Source organism: Dendrobates tinctorius, unplaced genomic scaffold, assembly GCF_039654945.1.
Source record: "Dendrobates tinctorius isolate UK_male_01 unplaced genomic scaffold, ASM3965494v1 ptg000084l, whole genome shotgun sequence".
Taxonomy (NCBI): Eukaryota; Metazoa; Chordata; class Amphibia; order Anura; family Dendrobatidae; genus Dendrobates; species Dendrobates tinctorius.
In genome coordinates, this window is record NW_027361752.1 from 21,218,360 (window position 1) to 21,239,118 (window position 20,759).

Below are 20,759 nucleotides of genomic sequence, written 5' to 3' on the forward strand. Positions count from 1 at the left end.
GCAGGAGAAGGCAGGAGACCACTGCAGCACCATCCGCACCACCACCACCCCAAATGGAGCAGCAAATAGAACATGCTGAGGAGGGGAGGCCAGCAGCAGATGAGAGACGGTAATTATCAAATAACCCATTCCTCCAAACTAGGGCTATTGAATATCAAGATATTCATTGGCCCTTTGTTTCTCTTTATTCAACAGCCGCCCAATAGATGCAGCAGCAGCAGCAGCAATGGCAGCAGCTGGAACACCACCCACAGGCATGGAGTGTGGCCACCAGGAAGACAGCACATCATCTTCTGGGAGCCCTCCCTCGCATCGTCAGCGTTTGACGGTAAGTTTTTATTTCCAAAATCCATCATCTCTGTAATATATGTCTATTCATTGCCTTTTATTTCAAAACAGGAATCACAAGATGAAGAGGAGCTCCCAGAAGAAGAAGGAAGGGGTGGACAGACACCTGGAGTGGGCTCACAATTGGTAAGTTTTTTGCATCAAACGCAGAAACACAACATCACACTACACACAACACATAGAAAACAATGTTCTGCAGACCACACACAGCAAACAAATGCCTACATCCAAAGACATAACATTTTTTGTTTTCTTCTCTAGTCTTCCCAATCTGGTGCTTGGCCAAGAGGTCCTCGCAGTGCCTCCCAGGGTCGTCGGCGACAGCAACGCGGCGGTCACCAGCGTGTAATTATAAATATTTTTGCTTTGTTTTTTTGCACTTTTTATTTCATTTCTTTTATTTTTGTCTTTTTCTTTAACAGCCTTCACAGCGTGCTCCCGACTCTGACGGTGAGGATGGAGGGATTGATGTGGACCGCCTCATCGATCTCGTCAGAGAAAGGGAGCCGCTCTGGAATATGGCTGACCGCCGCCACGCTGACCTGATCGTTACCCGACGACTCTGGGAGGAAATCTGTTCGCTCCTTGTTGGCCGCTGGGAGGACCTCGAAGCTCGGGCCCAGATTAAAGAGCGTAAGTATATACAGTACCGGTTGCTTGATGTAAACCAGTGTTTCCCGAACTCCAGTCCTCGTGGTCCCCACGGATCATGTGTTCAGGATTTCTATTTACTATAGAAATCCTGAAAACATGACCCCTGGGGACCATGAGGACTGGAGTTTGGGAAACACTGATGTTGTATACTAACCACTCCTTTCTCGTTTCAGGGAACAGAATTGTGAATCGGTGGCGGTCTGTGAGAGATCGTTTCAAGAAGGAGTTCAATAAAGAGATGCGGGCCCCGAGTGGATCTGGAGGTGGATCTGGAGGACGCAGGAGCAAGTACAAGTACGCAGAAGCCCTGTCGTTCCTCCGGGAAACAATGGTCACCAGAAGGTAAATATTACACACCACATGTGAAAAAAAATGTTATATGTAAATTTTTTTTTCAGCCAGGGCCATACCATGTCAGTATTTTAATTGATTTTTTTCTCTTTATTCCACAGCACGGTGAGCAGCACTCGGAAGCCGGCACGATTGGACCCTTCTGAGGCGATCCCTGAGGAGACCGGCACCGAGGGACACTTCGACCGCCCCGGTACATCTGCACCTTCCCACACATTCGACCCATCTGTCCCATCCACCAGCACAGGAGCATCGTGGCTGCCTACATTACATGAAGCTGCTGGTGAGGAGATCGCTTTCCCTTTACCCCACCCTTCTGCCCCTGCCACCTCTAGTACACCTGCGGGTACTGGGCGGCAGCGGCAGAGGGGTCAGGAAAAGACTTATGCGCCAGAGTTCTTGCATCTGAATGCATCTTTCCAGAACTATCTAAAAGTCTTGTCAGAGCAAATCTCCGCAGGCTATCAGCAGATCCACTCCAGCATTCTGGAGGTGAAGACACTTCTGCAAACCATGCATTCAGAAGCAAGATCTTCGCCAAACCACACCTTTTTCAGGTCTGTTGTGGAGCGCATGGAAACGCTCTCTCCTGCCCAGCAGATGCATGTAATGCATTCATGCCACGCTGCTCTCCAGCAAGTTACCTCCCAACCTCCTCCTCCTCCCACTACAGTAGTTCCTCCACCTGCACCCCCTCCAGCCACTTTCCATCCTCCCCCTCCTATTACATCTACACCCCCTCCAGCCACTTTCCATCCTCCCCCTCCTATTACATCTACACCCCCTCCAGCCACTTTCCATCCTCCCCCTCCTATTACATACCATCCACCTCCAGCCACTTTCCATCCTCCCCCTCCTATTACATACCATCCACCTCCCCAACACCATCCACCTCCCCAGCACCATCCACCTCCCCAGCACCAGCAACCTCCTCAGCACCAGCAACCTCACCAGTACCAGCAACCTCCACAGTACCTGCAAACTCCCCAGTACCAGCAACCTCCCCAGTACCAGACATCTCCCCACTTCCAGCAACCTGCCCCGTACCAGACATCTCCCCACTTCCAGCAACCTGCCCCGTACCAGACATCTCCCCACTTCCAGCAACCTGCCCCGTACCAAACTCCTTCCCCATACAACTTGCCATCAACATCATCTGCTCCTACAGTCCCTGCCCAACCCTCCACTCCACCACCCACCACCTCTTCTGCTTCCCACATGTCCACCCATTCTGTAGTTTTTTCCACACCTTCACCTCTAACTGTTCCTTCCCCACCACGATCCCAGTCCTCTCTCCACACTCCCAGTGTCGAAGTGTCCCGCAGCCCCTACAGCAGTATTTCCACCACACACTACACAGAATTATAATGTGTGTATTTAAATAAAAATGACCAGTTTTATGGTTTCAGTTTTATAGTTTCAAAGTTTTATTAAACAAGTTTATTAAAATTTTAAAAAAGTTTACTAAAAAAAACATTTTTCAATAAAAGTTAAATTATTTTACACTGGTTGTCTGTCATTTCTTTCTGCGGCGAAAAAGGTTAAATACAGGGTATTTAAAAGGTGAAATGGTATTCAAAACTAGGTATATAACTGTGGGTAAATTTTAGCTTTTTGCCACAGTTGTGTTCCTGGTTGTGTTTGAAGCAAAGTATTTCACCTAAAAAGTTGTGTTTATTGTTGGTGATTTCCTAACAATGTACACAACTTTTGTTAAAAGGTGAAATACTTTGCATAAAACACAACCAGGTACACACCTGTGGCCTAAAGCTAAAAATAGAGACCATGACAAGATAGCCAACTTTGGTTGGCAAAGGTATATACTGTTGGTACAGAAGGTACACAAGTTTGGTTAGGGCACAAATCTTTCACACTCTGTCATCCTGCCAGTGTACTCTGCCTTGAGGTGACATAAAGTATAGTGCAAAATTGTCCCTCATTACTGAAACCGTCACAGAACTTCTAGTGGTAATGTCATGGTAATCTTGCAAGGTGGTTTCTTCAGAGGTGTCCTCAATGGAAATGGGTTCCTTGCAGATAACAAAATTGTGGAGTACCACGCACGCTTTGTCACCTCGTCCACAGTTTCTGTCTTGAGGTTGATCGCAGTCAATAGGACCCGCCATTTGGCTGTCAGAATACCAAAGGTACATTCAACCATTCTTCTTGCTCTTGTGAGGCGGTAATTAAAAATGCGTTTTGGTCTTGTCAATCCTCTGCTAGAGTACGGTTTCAAAAGGTGTTCTGACAGCTGGAAGGCTTCATCCCCTACACAGACAAATGGCATAGGTGGACCAGATGTTTGCGGCAGCGGTCTAGGTGGTGGGAACTGGAAGGTGTTTCCATACAGTTTACGCCCCATGGCAGACAGTTTGAAAACTTGAGAGTCATTGGAGCGGCCATAGGCCCCAATATCAACCGCAATAAATTTGTATTCCGCGTCAGCGATGGCCATGAGGACAATTGAAAAATATTTCTTGTAATTGAAATATTCCGATCCCGATCCAGCTGGCTTTACAATGCGGATATGTTTCCCGTCCACAGCGCCCAAGCAGTTTGGAAACTGACATATCTGTTGAAACTTGTCAGCAATTTCAATCCACCTCTCTGTTGTGGGCTCTGGTAAAAACTCTTCAGCTAAGGAGTCCCACAGTGCACGGCATGTGTACTTCACAATTCCAGATATGGTGGAAATCCCGAGTCTGTACTGGAAATGCAGTGACGAAAGGGATTCTCCAGTTGCAAGAAATCTGTGGGGAATTAAAAAACAATAAATTAGTTTTAAATCACAGCATTACATACCAAAACTGACCTATAACACTTGGAGATACAAATTACCACCAACAAGATTGCAGTGAAAGTGTGCTCTGATGCGATCATATCCAATAAATGTGGCTTACCTTAAAGTCACCATCAGACGCTCTGCGGGTGAAACAGAGAAGCGGCAATAGGTGTCCGCTTTTCTTATGAGGTGTGCAATGCGCTCCACCAAGTAATCAAAATTCTCCATTTTCATCCTAACATATCCAAAAAATTTATCCGGGTTTCGTCGAAGGTCCATGCATAGTGTAGAATAGACCCCACGCGTCATTCTCTTGGCTGTGATGGGGTGGATCCACAAACGTCGTCTACGATGCCTGATGCGCTGCTGTCTCGCTCTCTCCTTCTCCAGAACAATCACCCTCAAACGATTTGCCTCCGCTGTAAAATCCGCCAAATTCTTCAAAATGTTTCCAATGACAACATCCATCTTCGCCAGTAACTTGCTCTTCTCTCCAACCTGCACTTTCTCCTCTACAACCTGTCAAAGAAGGGCTGTAGGAACATGCTATATATAGTTTTCCAGTAGCCAATCCCGTTCGGAAGGCCACAAGGGTCAATTTTAAAAACCGGATCCGGCGTAATCCATCGAAAAACGGATAGAAAAACGGATGAACCGGATGAGACGGATCCGGTTTTGTCTGTCCAGAAAAAGACGGATCCGCCAGAAAACCGGATCCGTCACATCCGGTTTTACGAAACATTTGCCGGATCCGGCGTTCCGGCACGACGCCGGATCGCGCCTGACGCCGAAAACCTGATGTGTGAAAGTAGCCTTAGTTTATATATTCCCACAACTGGGGCCTTAGAAAACATGGCGCTTCCCACCAAACGTATATACCAAACAGACGGGAGCATGTCGCCATAAAATACACATTGCTTTATTAGATGAATAACATACAAGACATACATACACAATAAAAGGAGATGTGTATACCAGTGGGTGTCATAGATACATAACATCCAAAATGGACAATAGAGGGCTCAGTACAATATTACACCGCCAGAAAGAAAATACAATATAATAGTAATATGGGCACTATGTTACAATTAACTATAGTTACGTGCCCAATTGTATCATATACTATAAAATTGTACATGGAAAATCCTGAATATAAACATCATCATGACGGTAAAGCAAAGGGCAAGATACATACAAATTTTCCCTCAAAGAAAATTATGCATAGTAACTGTCCCTCATAGTAAGTATACATGACCTGCGACACCGCAAACCCCGACGCGCGTTTCGCCTTAGCTTCGTCCTGGGAGGTGTCTTTCCAGGACAAAGCTAAGGCGAAATGCGCGTCAGGGTTTGCGGTGTCGCAGGTAATGTATACTTACTATGAGGGACAGTTACTATGCATAATTTTCTTTGGGGGAAAATTTGTATGTATCTTGCCCTTTGCTTTACCGTCATGATGATGTTTATATTCAGGATTTTCCATGTACAATTTTATAGTATATGATACAATTGGGCACGTAACTATAGTTAATTGTAACATAGTGCCCATATTACTATTATATTGTATTTTCTCTCTGGCGGTGTAATATTGTACTGAGCCCTCTATTGTCCATTTTGGATGTTATGTATCTATGACACCCACTGGTATACACATCTCCTTTTATTGTGTATGTATGTCTTGTATGTTATTCATCTAATAAAGCAATGTGTATTTTATGGCGACATGCTCCCTTAGTCTGTTTGGTATACACGCTTCTTAGTTTAGTTGCAGACCAGACTAAAAAATGGAGGGCCCTGTACTTATCTTGGATGGGCAGAAAAAACCTGATCAAGAGCATCCTCATGCCTAAATTTATCTATTTCAGATACTGCCTATAGATTTGCCCAGGTCGTTCCTAGCCCAGATCAATTCTTCTATCTTTAAGTATATTTGGAATAAACATAGGCCCAGACTTAACTCACATACACTCTCATTGCCCAGAGGGAAAGGTGGCATGGGAGCCCCTAATATCCGCACTTACTATTTGGCTGCTGTCCTATCAAGGACTGTCAAATGGGTCAGGAAGACTGGAGAGAAACCCTGGCTCAATATTGAAGAGCAGATGGCTCCGACGCAATTGTGCTCTGTTATCCTCTCTCCTGCAGCGACACCTAAAATTATCTTCCCGAATCTCCTTACTAGGGCGGCGATTAAATGCTGGAAGTCAGTGGCATTTTATTTAGCGCCGACCTCCTCGCCACTTGCTAAGGTTTCGGATGTCATGGCAGCGGGATTGGTGAAACCTACATCAACAGATAAATCATCTCTATTGGATCAATTATATAAAGAGGGGACTATTATAACCTTTCAAGATATGAAAGCACTACCCACAATGTCTAATTATACCTTCTTACATTATGAATCTCTAAGGAAGTCGCTACGCCAAGCCATGATAAATGGCGACATTACACGACCTTTAACCACTTTTGAAACACTGTGCTCCCAAACAAAAACCCCGAAAAAAGTGCTCTCCGCCCTCTATAATATGTTGCTTGTACAGCAAGTTTCTCAAAAAAGAGCCTTTGTGTGGAGATGGGAAGGAGAGTTAGATCACTCTTTTTCTGACTCCCAAACTAACCTAATATATAAATTTTCATATGGCCCTTCACACTGTGTGAGAGCTCAAGAAAATAGCTATAAAATATTGGCTCACTGGTATACAACACCCCTCATGTTGCACAAATGGCTTCCCACCTTGTTGGACTTGTGTCGGAGATGCGAGAAGGACAGAGGGTCATATCTACATATCTGGTGGTCCTGTCACACCATACAAAAATTTTGGAGCACGGTATCCCAGGTTTTGAATGAGGTAGTACGTACCCATATAAAATTCACACCGGAACATGTTTTCCTCAATCTTCCAATTGTTCCAAATAATAAAGCCATATCTAAACTGGCCTCCTTCGTACTTTCAGCCGGCAAGCTCCTCCTACCTACATTTTGGCATACGTCTAATATTCCAAGCTTGAGCCAGTTATTAGCTAAAATTGACCAACTGTATCATTCTGAAGAATTGGTAGCACTTTCTACACATAGCTTTTCTGCCTTCTCGCATGTCTGGGACTCCTTGAGTGTCGTACAGGAAATCAGAAAAATTCATTTCTATGATTACGCCTGACCCTACATCTTGAATCTTAGACTTGAGCAGCGTGTCTACGGACCTCCCACCAACCTCCCCCGCCCCTCGACTCCCTACCCTCCCCCCCATCTGTTCTATTGGTACACTCCTGTGGGGGTTTTTTTCACCCCTTTCTTCAGGCCCTGATTTGGTTCCTACTAAGTCAATTGTTTCATCAGAAGGTTTATTATTGAACATTGGGGCACCTGTTCTGTTCCAAATGTATGTTTATGTGTTAATAACAAGTAAGAATTAATGGTTCTTCATGGTAACGATGTTTTGATGGCGAAGTGGGTGTTTACATCCCTGTAGATTGGGTCAATCTTCAGCTTTTTCATTACCATTCTTGAGACGGGAACGGTCCTCTGAACACTGTATTGTTTACTTGTGCTGTATTACGCCTGCATTGTTGGATTTACTGCATTGCTGTCATGTTACCAATAATTTTCAATAAATAAAACATTGAAAACAAAATATAACTCCCAACAGCAGAGTTGCAGGTGATATTTCCATTTGCATTTCCCTGTTGAGGCTTGGGGCTGTATCAGTCGGCTAGCGTAATGTTTGGAGTTTGAAGGACGTTGGTGTTTCTCTCCGAGTCTTCTCAAGCTAAGTGTTCCCCTGTTTCGTTTATCTATCCCACTTGCCTTTAGCGGTAGTGGGGATTATTCTTCCCAGTGCAGGGCTTGTTGCCAGGGTCAGGCAGGAATTGGGTATCCTGCTCAGTGATTGGTGCAGAACCTATATAGGAACGATAAGGCAGACAGGGTGACAGTAGATCTGTCTAGGGGTCTCCACGCCCCCCTTCCCTAGTGTACGATTCCCTTTCCCTTATCCCTACATGTTGCACTTAGCCTTTCCTTTATGTTGCGTGACAGCAGACAGCTGCAAGCTGATATTAATATAATCTGATAGAAAAAAAGTACTCATAAACCAAATATACAAATAAAGACATATCAATTTTATTAAAGACATACATCAAAAAGAGTTAAAAAGGCAGAATCCTTAAAAGTGGGAGACCACAAAAGTGGCACCATTACCCACACAAAAGCCATAGGGAGGCTGCACACATAATATAAATCCAGTAATGCTATGTCAGTGCTTAAATCTGATACCTCATAACAACAAGGTGACAACAAAGTGTCCACGCACTGACAGCATAACATTAGTGCATAAATCAACAAAACAGGTGCAGAAAATATTACCTCCTGTGGGTGATGGTGTCAGCCCCAACGCACGTTTCAGCAAAAACACCTTCTTCCGGGGGTGACATCACACCAAACAGAGAGAGGTTTTATACTCCACAGGAACCAATCAGGAGGCGGGTAACAAACATAGCAATACTAATCATGATTGTAATGGGCTGGAAGGAAAAGAAGGTGTATCCAGAGTTATATGTAGGCGGGACATAGGATTTACAAGACCAATGAGGTAGGGAAGGGGCAAGAATAATGGAGCCTAAATATTCAATAGTAATGTCCCGCCAACTATAGGGAAACAAATAGCTGAATTCAAGGCGCGTCTAAAGTTCCTCTAGTAACGCCCCCTCAGCCGAGAATTCCCTATACCCTTGTAGTGTATTTAGATTGTATCCGGATATTGATCCGCTGAGGGGGCGTTACTAGGGGAAGTTTAGACACACCTTGAATTCGGCTATTTGTCTCCCTACCTCATTGGTCTTGTAAATCCTATATCCCTCCTACAGATAACTCTGGATACACCTTTTCCTTCCAGCCCATTACAATCATGATTAGTATAGCTATGTTTGTTACCCGTCTCCTGATTGGTTCCTGTGGACTATAAAACCTCTCTCTGTTTGGTGTGATGTCACCCCCTGAAGAAGGCGTTTTTGCCGAAACGTGCATTGGGGCTGACACCATCACCCACAGGAGGTAATATTTTCTGCACCTGTTTTGTTGATTTATGCACTAATGTTATGCTGTCAGTGCGTGGACACTTTGTTGTCACCTTGTTGTTATGAGGTATCAGATTTAAGCACTGACATAGCATTACTGGATATTTATTATGTGTGCAGCCTCCCTATGGCTTTTGTGTGGGTAATGGTGCCACTTTTGTGTTCTCCCACGTTTAAGGATTCTGTCTTAACTCTTTTTGATGTATGTCTTTAATAAAATTTATATGTCTTTATTTGTATATTTGGTTTCTGAGTACGTTTTTTCTATCGGATTATACTGTTTTGTACGAAACCGACTAGAATGTCCAGAATTCCACTTGGCACTACCAAATTTGGTTTACCTACGTATGTATTTAAGTGCCATTCATTCATGTCTACCACTTATTTGAAGCTGATATTAATAGCCTAGTAAGGGACCATGGATATTACCCCCTCCTCAGTATAAAACATCAGCTCTCGGTCGCTCCAGAAAAGGTACATCTATAAGATGTGCCAATTCTGGCACTTAGCCTCGCTCTTCCCACTTGCCCTGGTGTGGTGGCAAGTGAGGTGCTAGTTGGGAGGGGTTGACGTCATCTTTGTGTTGTCAGGAGACATCAAGCCCAGAGGTTAGTAATGGAGAGGTGTCAATAAGACACCCCCATTACTAACCCCATAGTCATATTGTATAAAAACACACAAACAGAATAAATTCCTTTAATTGAAATGACACAGACTCCTTTAATAAATCTTAATTAAACCATACTTACAACATCGACCATTCCAGTGACGCCATTGTTCCCTATAAGAGAATTAAAATAATACCCAACCATATTCATCACCTGTCCACTGACAAGATAATAATCCATTTGTCCCGCAACGGGTCTAGCTCTGCTACATCTAGATGGCAGGCTGCATAGTTGCATGATGCGACCATATAGCCTGACATCCAGCAGAGACACTGAGCAGCGTCTGATACCGCTGCCTAGTGTCTCACGGTAAACTCGTCTGACCTGACTGAAATCACCGCGAGCGTGAGAAAGTTCTCACACTCGTGGTGCCGTCAGGTCCTGGGAGTTCATAGCCAATACACTCACTTCATCTAACTGACGTCAGCGTGAGCGCCGTTAGAAATGTTCCCACCGCGCTTGCGCTGACGTCAGTTAGGTGAAGTGAGGTGAATTATACAGTATATGCGACTAGACATCTATATATCAACCTATTCACGCTGTGATGTTACTGTACGCGGCTACTGAATTGCTGGCTTTTCATCTATTATATATATACAGTAATATATATATATATATATATTGTAAGGTAGCGCTGTCATTCAAGGTTGGGGACACTCGCTTGGCAGCCAAATAATCAGATCCAGCACGGGTTTTCCATAAAACAATAACAGTCCATGCGGTTTATTCAGGCATCATAAACCCACAGCAGCAACATAAAGTTCATATAATCAGCATAGCGTTCATGACAGAGCTTCACTCTGTTTATCCTGTAGTCATACAGGTTGTGCAATGTCCAGCACACAGGCTCTCGAGCCTCACAGTTATATCCCCTGTCAGGGATACCTTTTCATAGCTGCTTCTCAGTGCAGACGTTTATTCCCTCCAGGTAACTATCAGGCACGTGCAGTCATTATGCACACACGTGCTGTCAGGCAGGAAGCCCCATCTCCCAGCGGGACCTTCCACAATGGACCAACCGGGTCCCAGCATTCACTCATGTGACCTACCCTGGCCACCTTATATGGTCCGTAGCCACGCCCACCGGGCCACATGGCTATGACCTCATCACAGGTCCTACAAGCATTCATACATTCTTTACTATGGCATTTTAGCCACACCCCTGGGTGGATTTGTAGATGATTGATCCCGCCCGTCTCATCAATCATCTGAAGGCTTCTCCCTGACACATTGGAACGAAAGATCAGCTCTGCTGATCAGCACATAGGCAAGCCTTCATCTCAAGGCCACACACCTTGAGATACATTATCATTCAGCAGCCTACTCCTATCAGGACACTGGAAATGCTTATACGCCTGTCCTGGGACACCCACACAGCGCCCCCTAGTGGACACAGAGGTCACTACACCACTATATATATATATATATATATATATATATATATATTTTCTTTGAAAACTATGTGTAAATGACATGGAGAAATGCTCTATGTAACAGCTCATGTTAAAATCGCACTGCATTCAGATGTAAATTAAATGCTAGGTGAGAAAAAAGGGATTGTACTCGCATGAAAATTGCATGAAACTGGTCCTACTTTTCTGAACCAAAACCGGTACTTTTTTTTCACGGTGATGTACAGTATATGAGCCCTTTGAAGAATCCGACCCTTGTGACATGAGGTTATGAAGCTTTTGTTAGAGAGAAGTCAGGCGTGGATCACATTACGGTTAATTACCAGTCGGGATCTTGTGAGAATATCACGTTAAATGGTGATGACACCTGAGAGACGTCTCCATCCAGGTGTTGTGTTGTTGATTGCCTTGGCGTTATGTGTGGGAAGCTGGAAGCCTAAACACCAAGGGTGAAATTTACCAAGGCGAGGATTCATGTGCCCATTCTAAGTAAAACCAGCGAAGCACGATTCTCTAGTTTTCGTCATAAATTCTAGAAAATGCGTTACATTGCAGAGGACTACAGCCATTTTGTTAATCCCTGTTATGAGAAAAAGGACTGGTGCTAGGGCAAAAAGTCACAATTTCTTTGCAAATGCAAATCTACAGTATACTGTATTTATTTTAGTAGCAAATTATGGCAACTCGTATCACATTCGGTCAGAGGCTCCAGGGATCTTTATCACGTTTCATTATAACTGCTAGGGAAAAAAAGAAAACCAGAACAGCATGAGGTGCTATTTTTCTCTGTAAAATAAAGGACATGACGACAGAATCCCAAAAGGACCAAATTGCAATAAATGCTTGTACTGTCTGAGAGGTCACTAGAGAAGAAGCTGTGCAGACAACTAATGCTACTATAAAACCCTGGCCAGTGCTAAAATGGTTATCCAGCTATGACAACAGTTGTTCATCAGCTCTATTAGGGTGTGTGGACATCGGCGTCCCAGCATCGTTTTTGCTATAGGAAGAAGCTTTGGGGACTTTTGTGCATCATTTCTGCGGTGATTTTGCTGCCATTTTTTTCCCATTTAATTTCACATATAAGATAGTGATGACTTCCAAGCGGAAGCTGCCAGAAGAATGAAGCTGTCACTTCTTTTTGCCACTTTAGCCCCTTAGTGACAGAGCCAATTTTTTAAACTCTGACCAGTGTCACTTTAAGTGGTGATAACTCTGGAACGCTTCAACAAATCCCAGTGATTTTGAGACTGTTTTTTCGTGACACATTACACTTTTTGATAATGGTAAATTTAGGTTGATATGTTTTTGTGTTTATTTATAAAAAAAAATCAGAAATGTGACAAAAATGTAAACAAAAATAGCAATTTTCAAACTTTGAAAGATTATCCCTTTAATCCAGATTGTCATACCATAGGAAAACATTAATAAATAACATTTCCCTCATGCCTGCCTTACATCAGCACCATTTGTAAAATGTTATTTTATTTTGTTAGCATTTTAGGAGGTTTAAAAATGCAGCAGCAATTTTTCATTTTTTTCATGGAAATTTACAAAATGTATTTTTTTAGGGACCTAGCCAGGTTTGAAGTGACTGTAGGGGTCCTAGATATTGGAAAACCCCCCAAAGTGATACCATTTTAAAAACAACGCCCCCCCACATACTGAAAACTGCTGTCAGGTAGTTTATTAACCCTTCAGGTGCTTTTCAGGAATTGATACAAAGTGGCATGATGGGAATGAAAAAGTGTATTTTTACCACCTAAATGTCGCTACCTTATGAACAGGCCGCTATATACGGCAGACTCTAAGGGCGTTACTTGGCCGTGAACTGCTATGGAGAAAGCCAGGACCACACAATCATGATCTCAGGGTGCCAATTGGGATAACCCGGTAAGGGGATGCTATTCCCTTATATCTCAGGTTAGTTAAAATATGTATTGGCGGTCATTAAGGGGTTAAGGCTGTGAGGCCAGAAGCAATTAAAAGAAGCTCAAAAATCAGGAAAATGTGCACAGCACATCCGTTTTGACATTGCTGTGAATCTTTTCGTTCTTTTTTCAGCCACAATCTGCCTGAAATGATGCCATGTGATCATACCCTCCCATGGGTTTTCCTCTGGTAGACACAAAGGGCAGATTCATTACTGCATTTTGATTTTTCTTGTTCTTGGTGTTTTTCATTTGAATCTTATTCTTCTTTTAATCTGCATTTTTGTAAATACTATTTTGCATGTGTTCACCTGTTTTTCTTTTATTTTTTTATTGTCCACCATTGTGAGTATGGTTGGTTATTTTCAGCTGATTCACCAATTGCAGCTTTTTACAAAAAAGGGACTCCAGCTTCTCACTGTTCCTGGAGTGAGTTTACGTATGCCTGAAATTTCAGTGCAAATATTGCAGCATTTTTTTGGCGGAACGAGCAACTTTTTGTGTTAAAGAGTCGTAAATTTGGTTAATATACAAAATAAAGGGCATTTTTACTTTCGCACAAAATTCATGAACCACACGCGCCATTTTGAAGAATTTGGTGCAAAAAGAAAATAACAAGACAAGACTTAATCCCTGGAGCTCTTATAGGCAACAGTTTATAAAGCTAAATTACCTTTGATGAAGAGGTGAGATTCTTAGGCTAAATTCACACTGGGCGCTTTTACTGCGTTTTTATGCCAATTTTCAGCTGCATTTTTAAAACATAAATTTTATTTCAAATTTTCAAATTTTCATAGACATTGCTTCATTTCACATGACAAGTCATTTTTCCAATAAACAGACAATAACTCAGCCTATCATCCTCCCTTCCTACCCTCCCTTAAACAAACCCTCTTCCTCTTACATTTTCAATGATCTCCCCTAGCAACTTCGCACACATGTTATGTCTAGACCACTTGTAAAACACAGATTGCAAGCATCGCCTCTGTAAAATATCACCACACATTTTTCCTTTTTAACTCCTGTCCCTACCAGGACCTTACACCTCGCCTTCATTAGCCAACTTCAGATTCCCCAAATTGTTTTGGATGTCTTCCAGTAGGTACCATTCAGTATATTTAAAGGGCCTTACTATTCTCCTTATTTCCTCTTCATCACATTGTCTTACTATGAAAAGCCTCCATTTTTTAAAGAATTTACCCGTCAGACCCTCCTTGTTCCTTTCCGCCTCCAGCTGTTCGATTCTGAGTAAAGATTTAATCTGTCCCATCACCTCTTCCATCGATGGCACACTTCCCTCAAGCCATTTGGACAGTAGAGCCCTCTTACCTATCATAGCCACCCCATGAAACAATTTTGGTAATTTGGGCCTCTGTTCCTCTCCTCCTCTTACTACCTGTCCCTTGTTCCTATAATGAAAGATCCACAGCAATGGATCCATTTCAATTTCCACACTCCCCACTATTTGCATAAATGATTGCAATCCTTTCCAGAATTTCTGGCTCTCTGGGCATTGCCAGATCCCATGGAACAGGTCTGTTTTTGACAATTTACATTTGGGGCACTGTTTATCTGTTGTGTATTTGGGATGTTAAAACCATAAATTGCTCTATGCATCAGTCTATATTGAGTGTCCCTCCAACCTTCATTAATCACCTCCTTCCTCATCTTCATCCACCCCTGTAATATCTTATCCCCTGCTTCAGAGTCACCCAGTTGTCTTGCCCATGCTCTCCAGACTTGTTCTGGGCATATTGGAATCAAAACCTCCCTCAAAGCTTTATATAATGCGGAGATAGAATTCTCATGTCGGTCTTTCATAATAATTCTGTCCAAGTCATTCGTCACCTGTTCCATTCTAACATCCCTCAGTTGTGACATTAGCCCCTTTTCTATCTGTTTGTATTGGAGGATTTGAAATGTGGATAGCCCATATTTTGTCACGATTTCCTGGTATGTCAGCCATCTATTCTCCACCTCATGTATTAGATCTGTCACCCTTTTTATCCCCTTGTTCTTCCATTCTGAAAATAATTTGTTGTCTCTTCCCGCTGGGAAATCTGGGAACCTCCATATATCAAGATGTTTGGATATTCTCCAAGACAACTTGAATTTTTTCCTCACTGCTTTCCAGGCCATCACTGTATCTCTACATACCAGTGAGTGTTTAATGTTCCTTGGTATGTTGGCCAATGACGTGTGTAATAGTGCCCCTAAATCCCAGGGTTTACAAAACTCACTCTCCAAACGTATGTCAGAATGCCCATTTGTCTTCCTCAACCAGACTATGGCATGCCTCATCAGGCATGCCAAATTATACCCTCTAATATTTGGCAGTTTAATGCCTCCTTGTTCCAAAGATTGCATCAATTTTTCCGTTTTAATTCTCGGTCTTTTCCCCCTCCATAGGAATGTCGAAAATGCTTTATTCAATCTATTTATGTCTGTGTGTTTCAACAACATGGGGATGGTCTGCATTGGGTAGAGTAACTTTGGAAAGCACATCATTTTCAAGAGATGATTTCTACCTAGCAAAGATAACGGTAGCCCTTCCCACAACTTCAATTCCCGTTCTATTTTCTGTATCAAAGGTTTGTAGTTTAATTCATATATCGATGCTGACGTACAGATATTTAAGATGTGACTTTGCTATTGGTATCCCACAGATTTCCCCCCTTGTTCCATCTGCTACCATTAGTGGCATCCTTTGCCCACAGAGAAATAGTATTTCACACTTTGTTCTGTTCAATTTAAAACCTGACAAGCTCCCGAACTCCTCTATCTGTTTTATCACTTTCGGTAGGTCCCTCTGAGGATTGTTCATGAATAATATAATATCATCCGCAAATAGCGCTGAGTGCAGTCGTTCCTTCCCAACACTAATGCCTTCGAAACAATCTCCTTCATTTAACAGTCGAGACAATGGCTCAATGGCAAGGTTAAACAGGAGAGGTGACAGTGGACATCCCTGTCTAGTCCCTATGTTCAAAGGGAAAGACTGCGACAGGAACCCGGGCGTTGCCACCCTCGCCTGAGGATTCGCGTATAATACTCCTATAAATGTACGAAAGGCTCCCTCTATCTCCATATTGTCTAGTACCGTCTCCAACCATGTCCACCCCACGCTGTCGAACGCTTTTTCAGCATCAAGCGTGACCATGGCTGGACATTCCTCCTTTCGAAGATCCCTGTGTCTAATAGCATCCATTACCAACATGGCCCTCCGCACATTTGTCACCGCTGCCCTCCCTTTAACAAACCCCTATTGTGCCGGTGAAATTAAATTTGGTATTATCTCCGCCAACCTATTGGCCATCAATTTGGCCAAGATTTTAAGATCCTGATTTATTAATGAAATTGGCCTATAGTTTGCTGGATTGTCTAGATTCTTATCACCCTTGGGTATCAATTTTATGTACGCAGTGTTGAGATGTCCCGAAATTCCACATCCTCCCAGTATTTTATTGTACATTCTAGTCAAAACCGGCGCTATCTGCTCTCCCATTTCTTTATAAAATTCCCCATTGAACCCGTCAGTTCCCGGTGCCTTGTGTATATTCAAATCCCTTATTACCGACTGTACTTCCTCTATTGTTATTTCCGCGTTCAATCTAGACAGCTCTTCCGAATTTATTTGCGAAAGTTTTATTTTTCCCAACAGATCACTTCCCCTGTCACCCGTCTCTTCCCCCCTGCTATATAAATTCGCATAATACTTCCCCAAAATCTCTGTAATCTCCTTTGGGTTTGAGGATTTGCTCCCGTCCGGTCTAGTCATATTAGTTATCAAGGTCATTGGTCGTCGTCCTTTCGCCAGATTGGCCAATAATTTCCCCGCTTTATTGCCAAATTTGTGTAGATCAACTTCCTGTTGTGATCGTATCAGATCCTCTCTTTTCCCCACCCAAGAGTGAAATTCCTGTCTCGCTGCCTTCCACTCCTCTTTCGCACTTTGTGTCTTGTTTGCTAAGTACCCCGCGTATTTCTCTCTGAGGGCCTCGCTTGTGTTTTGGTATTGTTTATGAGTATGCTTTCTAAGTTTAGCTACATGTCCCATCAATCTACCTCTCAGTACTGTTTTTGCAGTTTCCCAGAACAACATTACATCCGCCGCATGTTCACTATTAGTACTGCTATAATCATCCCACCATTCGATCAGAGTTTTGGCAAATTCCTTGTCTCTAAGCAAAAACGACGGAAACCTCCACAGATAATCTGTCCCCCTCTGTATTGTATCAGTGATGTCTAAAAGCACTGGGCTGTGATCCGATATCACCATATCCTCAATAACCACATCTCTAACCCTATGCATCAGAAGTTGGTCAACCAAAATGTAGTCAATCCTGGACCACGCTTCATGAGGATGTGAATAGTGAGTGTACTCCCGGTCATTTGGATGATGCAATCTCCAGCTATCTTTCAAATTTGTGTCCTCCAAAAGCTTGGCCATTAAACCTTTTACCTCCCTAATCGGCCTACCATCATCCCTACTATATCTCTTGTCTTCCCCCCTTGAAACCACCGCATTAAAGTCCCCTCCAACCACCCTTTTGAGTTCTGTATCCTTTTCCAATTCCTGAGTGATGAAGTTAAAAAAAGAAGTTTGTTCATTATTGGGGGCATATATGTTATGTATACCAAATTCTCCCTGTGGACTGGAAAGCTTGATGTAGATATACCTCCCTTCCTCGTCATTGGTCTGAGACACTATCGTGTGGTTAAAATTTTTGTTGATCAAAATCATCACCCCTGCCTTGCGTCCCATGGAGCCTGACCCAACTACTTTTCCCACCCATAGTTTTTGCATACGAAAGAAATCTCCCTGGGGTAGGTGAGTCTCCTGTAATAATGCTATATCCACTTTCAATCTTTTGAGGTGCCTCAATATCATCATACGTTTATGTGGTGACTTCAATCCTTTCACATTCCATGTCACTATTTTAACCATTATCCCAATTCCTCAAATATGTCAATTCGCCATGTGGTCTTTCATATGTGTGGTGTTGTGCTTCCTTCAAGCGTTCAGTGCGCTAATGCCGTTGCATTCCCTGTACCCATCCAACCTTCCTGTATCCATTAACAATTAACAACCCCTCAACTATCCCCCCCTGTACAATCAAATGTCTCTGCACTCCCATTTTTTCTGTGATGCTCCTGGCTCCGCTATTCCCCCTCAGCCATTTAATTAAGAATTATACGTAGTCTATCCCTCGTTAATTTATTACCCAACTCATCCAGACAAGGCCTTCTTGGTCAGTAGTCTAGCCAACATATAGCACCCCCTCCCTCCTTTCCCATGCATAATATTTGTCATTACTGAACCCAGAATCTTTCTTCTTCCCAGCGTTATGGATACCTCAACATCCAACAGAGGAGTTTATCAAATAAAAATATAAATGCGAAAGAAGCCCGATCCCCCCCAGATATTAGTACTCCCCTACCCCTAAGAGTAAGCAAAACCCCAAGATCAATAACATCTGGAGAGACGAGAGGAACCAATAAGAAGAGGCCACTTCAACCCCCACTATCCGCCAATCTCTCCTCCCATAAATCCCTCAGTTCAGTCTTCAAACCCACTCCCCAGAGTCTCTCTCAAGGCACTCCCCTGCCCTGGTTTCCCGACTTGTGTGGCGGCGATCTTCGTGCCTTAGGGTTCTCCATGTGAGGCTCCTTCCCTTCCTCTCTCCTTTCAGTCCATTCGTTCCAGCCCTCCTCCCGAACCTCCCCTTCCCTCTCCCCGTGTCGACCACCCCTCCTCTCCGGAGATTCACTTGTCAGGTTTCTGTCCTCCATCTCCTCCATCCATCTCTCCGCCTCTCTCAAGTCCTTTGTCACAAAAAAAGATCCATTTCGTTTTGTCACTCTCAGAAGAGCAGGATAGAGTAGTTGAAACTTTATACCCTTGCGGTACAGTGTGGTGCATATCTTGCTGAAGGACTTCCTTTTCCGGGTGACCTCTGCCGAATAATCCCCAAAGATCAATATTTTATGTCCTTGAAGAGACAGTGGGGTCCTTCGTCCTCTAAATGCTCGCAACAACTCTTCTTTGTCCTTGTATTCCAAATATTTTATTATGACTTGGCGCGGTCTGGCTGATCCAGTCACCCCTGCATTACCCTCCTTCCCGTCGGCTCCCCATGCGCCCGTGTTTTCTCTTACAGGGCCCACTCTGTGCGCTCTTTCCACTCTGCATCTGTGTGTCAGGCCCAGCGCCTTGGGAAGCTCTGCTTCACAAATGTTATCCAGCTGCCGCATGGTTATTGATTCCGGTAACCCCACCAGTCTTAAGTTGCTTCTCCTGGACCGGTTTTCTAGATCTTACAGTTTGTCTTTCATAGCCTGGGAACCCTCCTCCATCTCCTTCATTTTCCCCTTTAACGTTGTCACCTCATCCTCTGTATTAGATAATCTTTGTTCCAGCTCTGCCACTCTGGCTCCCTGCTGTGTGACCTGTTCTTTAATGGGGGATAGCGCCACCCCCACCATGGCCTCCAGGGACTCCTTTATCTTGTCCGCCAGGTGTGCTGCCACTGCTCCTGCCAGGCGATCATAGTCTATGAGCACGTCCGTTAACTGACTGCTCTGCTGGGCTGCCGGCTGCTCATGCTGCCTTCTCCCCTCCTCCTCCATCAGGCTCTGCTCACCTCCCTGCAGACCGCTGTATCCCGCATCTGCCGCGCCCGCCGCCATTTTGAGATCTCGTGCTGCGTGGTCTTCCCCAGCAGCTCCTGGCTTTAAGTGCTTGCCGCCGCTCCGGAGAAGGTACCGCTCCATATACCGGCGTCTCCTACTTCTTATCCCTCACTTCCCACTGTCTCCCGCAGCCTTGGGGTGATCTTTGTCGGTCTTTGTAGCTGAGGGGAGCGCGGAGCTCTGTCTCCTGCGTCCTCACATCACAGCGCCGGAACCGGAAGTCGCTGCATTTTACAGTACCAGCAAAGCCTATGAGATTTCAGAAACCTGATGCACACATTGTTTTTTTTCATCATTATTTTGTGTTTTTTTGGACATAGAGCATTTCTTTCAGCTTTTTTCACCCTTTGAATGCAATGGGTAATGAAAAAAGCAAGTACAGAAGTATCTGAAACCCATTTATTTTTGTGATTTTTCCAGGTTTACCATCTTGTCTTGGTCACCTGAGATGACAGTTGGGGTTAGTACAGTATAATTAAATTAGTGATGTGTACAACATTCGCTAACCAGGGTGTGAGAATGAGCAATGCCTGTGGCTGACCAAGGTGTGAGATTAAACAATGACAGAGTAACTCAATGCCAGACCAAAGCGTGAAAGCTAAACAGTGTCCTTGCCAAACTCAGTACACTGCCAGTGTCTTAGGTAAATTATTCCAGATCAATCCACCTCCCCCAGCTGTTACAGTTGTATGTGTATTTTTTCATGAACATTTGCCTTATATTGGTGACCCGTGTTCATGCTTCTGTGGAGGAAGCAAAGCTGAACTTCGGGATCCTGAAAAACGCAGTAAAATATGCACCAAAACATGTGTTTTTAACGTTGCTTCTTTTCTTCCAAGAGTGCAGG

The 20,759-nt window shown here is 43.7% G+C and overlaps 1 protein-coding gene across 2 annotated transcripts in view; it reads right to left on the minus strand.

The window, feature by feature from the left end:
- The window catches only part of LOC141097355 (stomatin-like), a 114,444-nt gene that overhangs the window by 32,073 nt on the left and 61,612 nt on the right, over positions 1–20,759 (minus strand). The gene's annotated exons all lie outside the window — the stretch shown is intronic.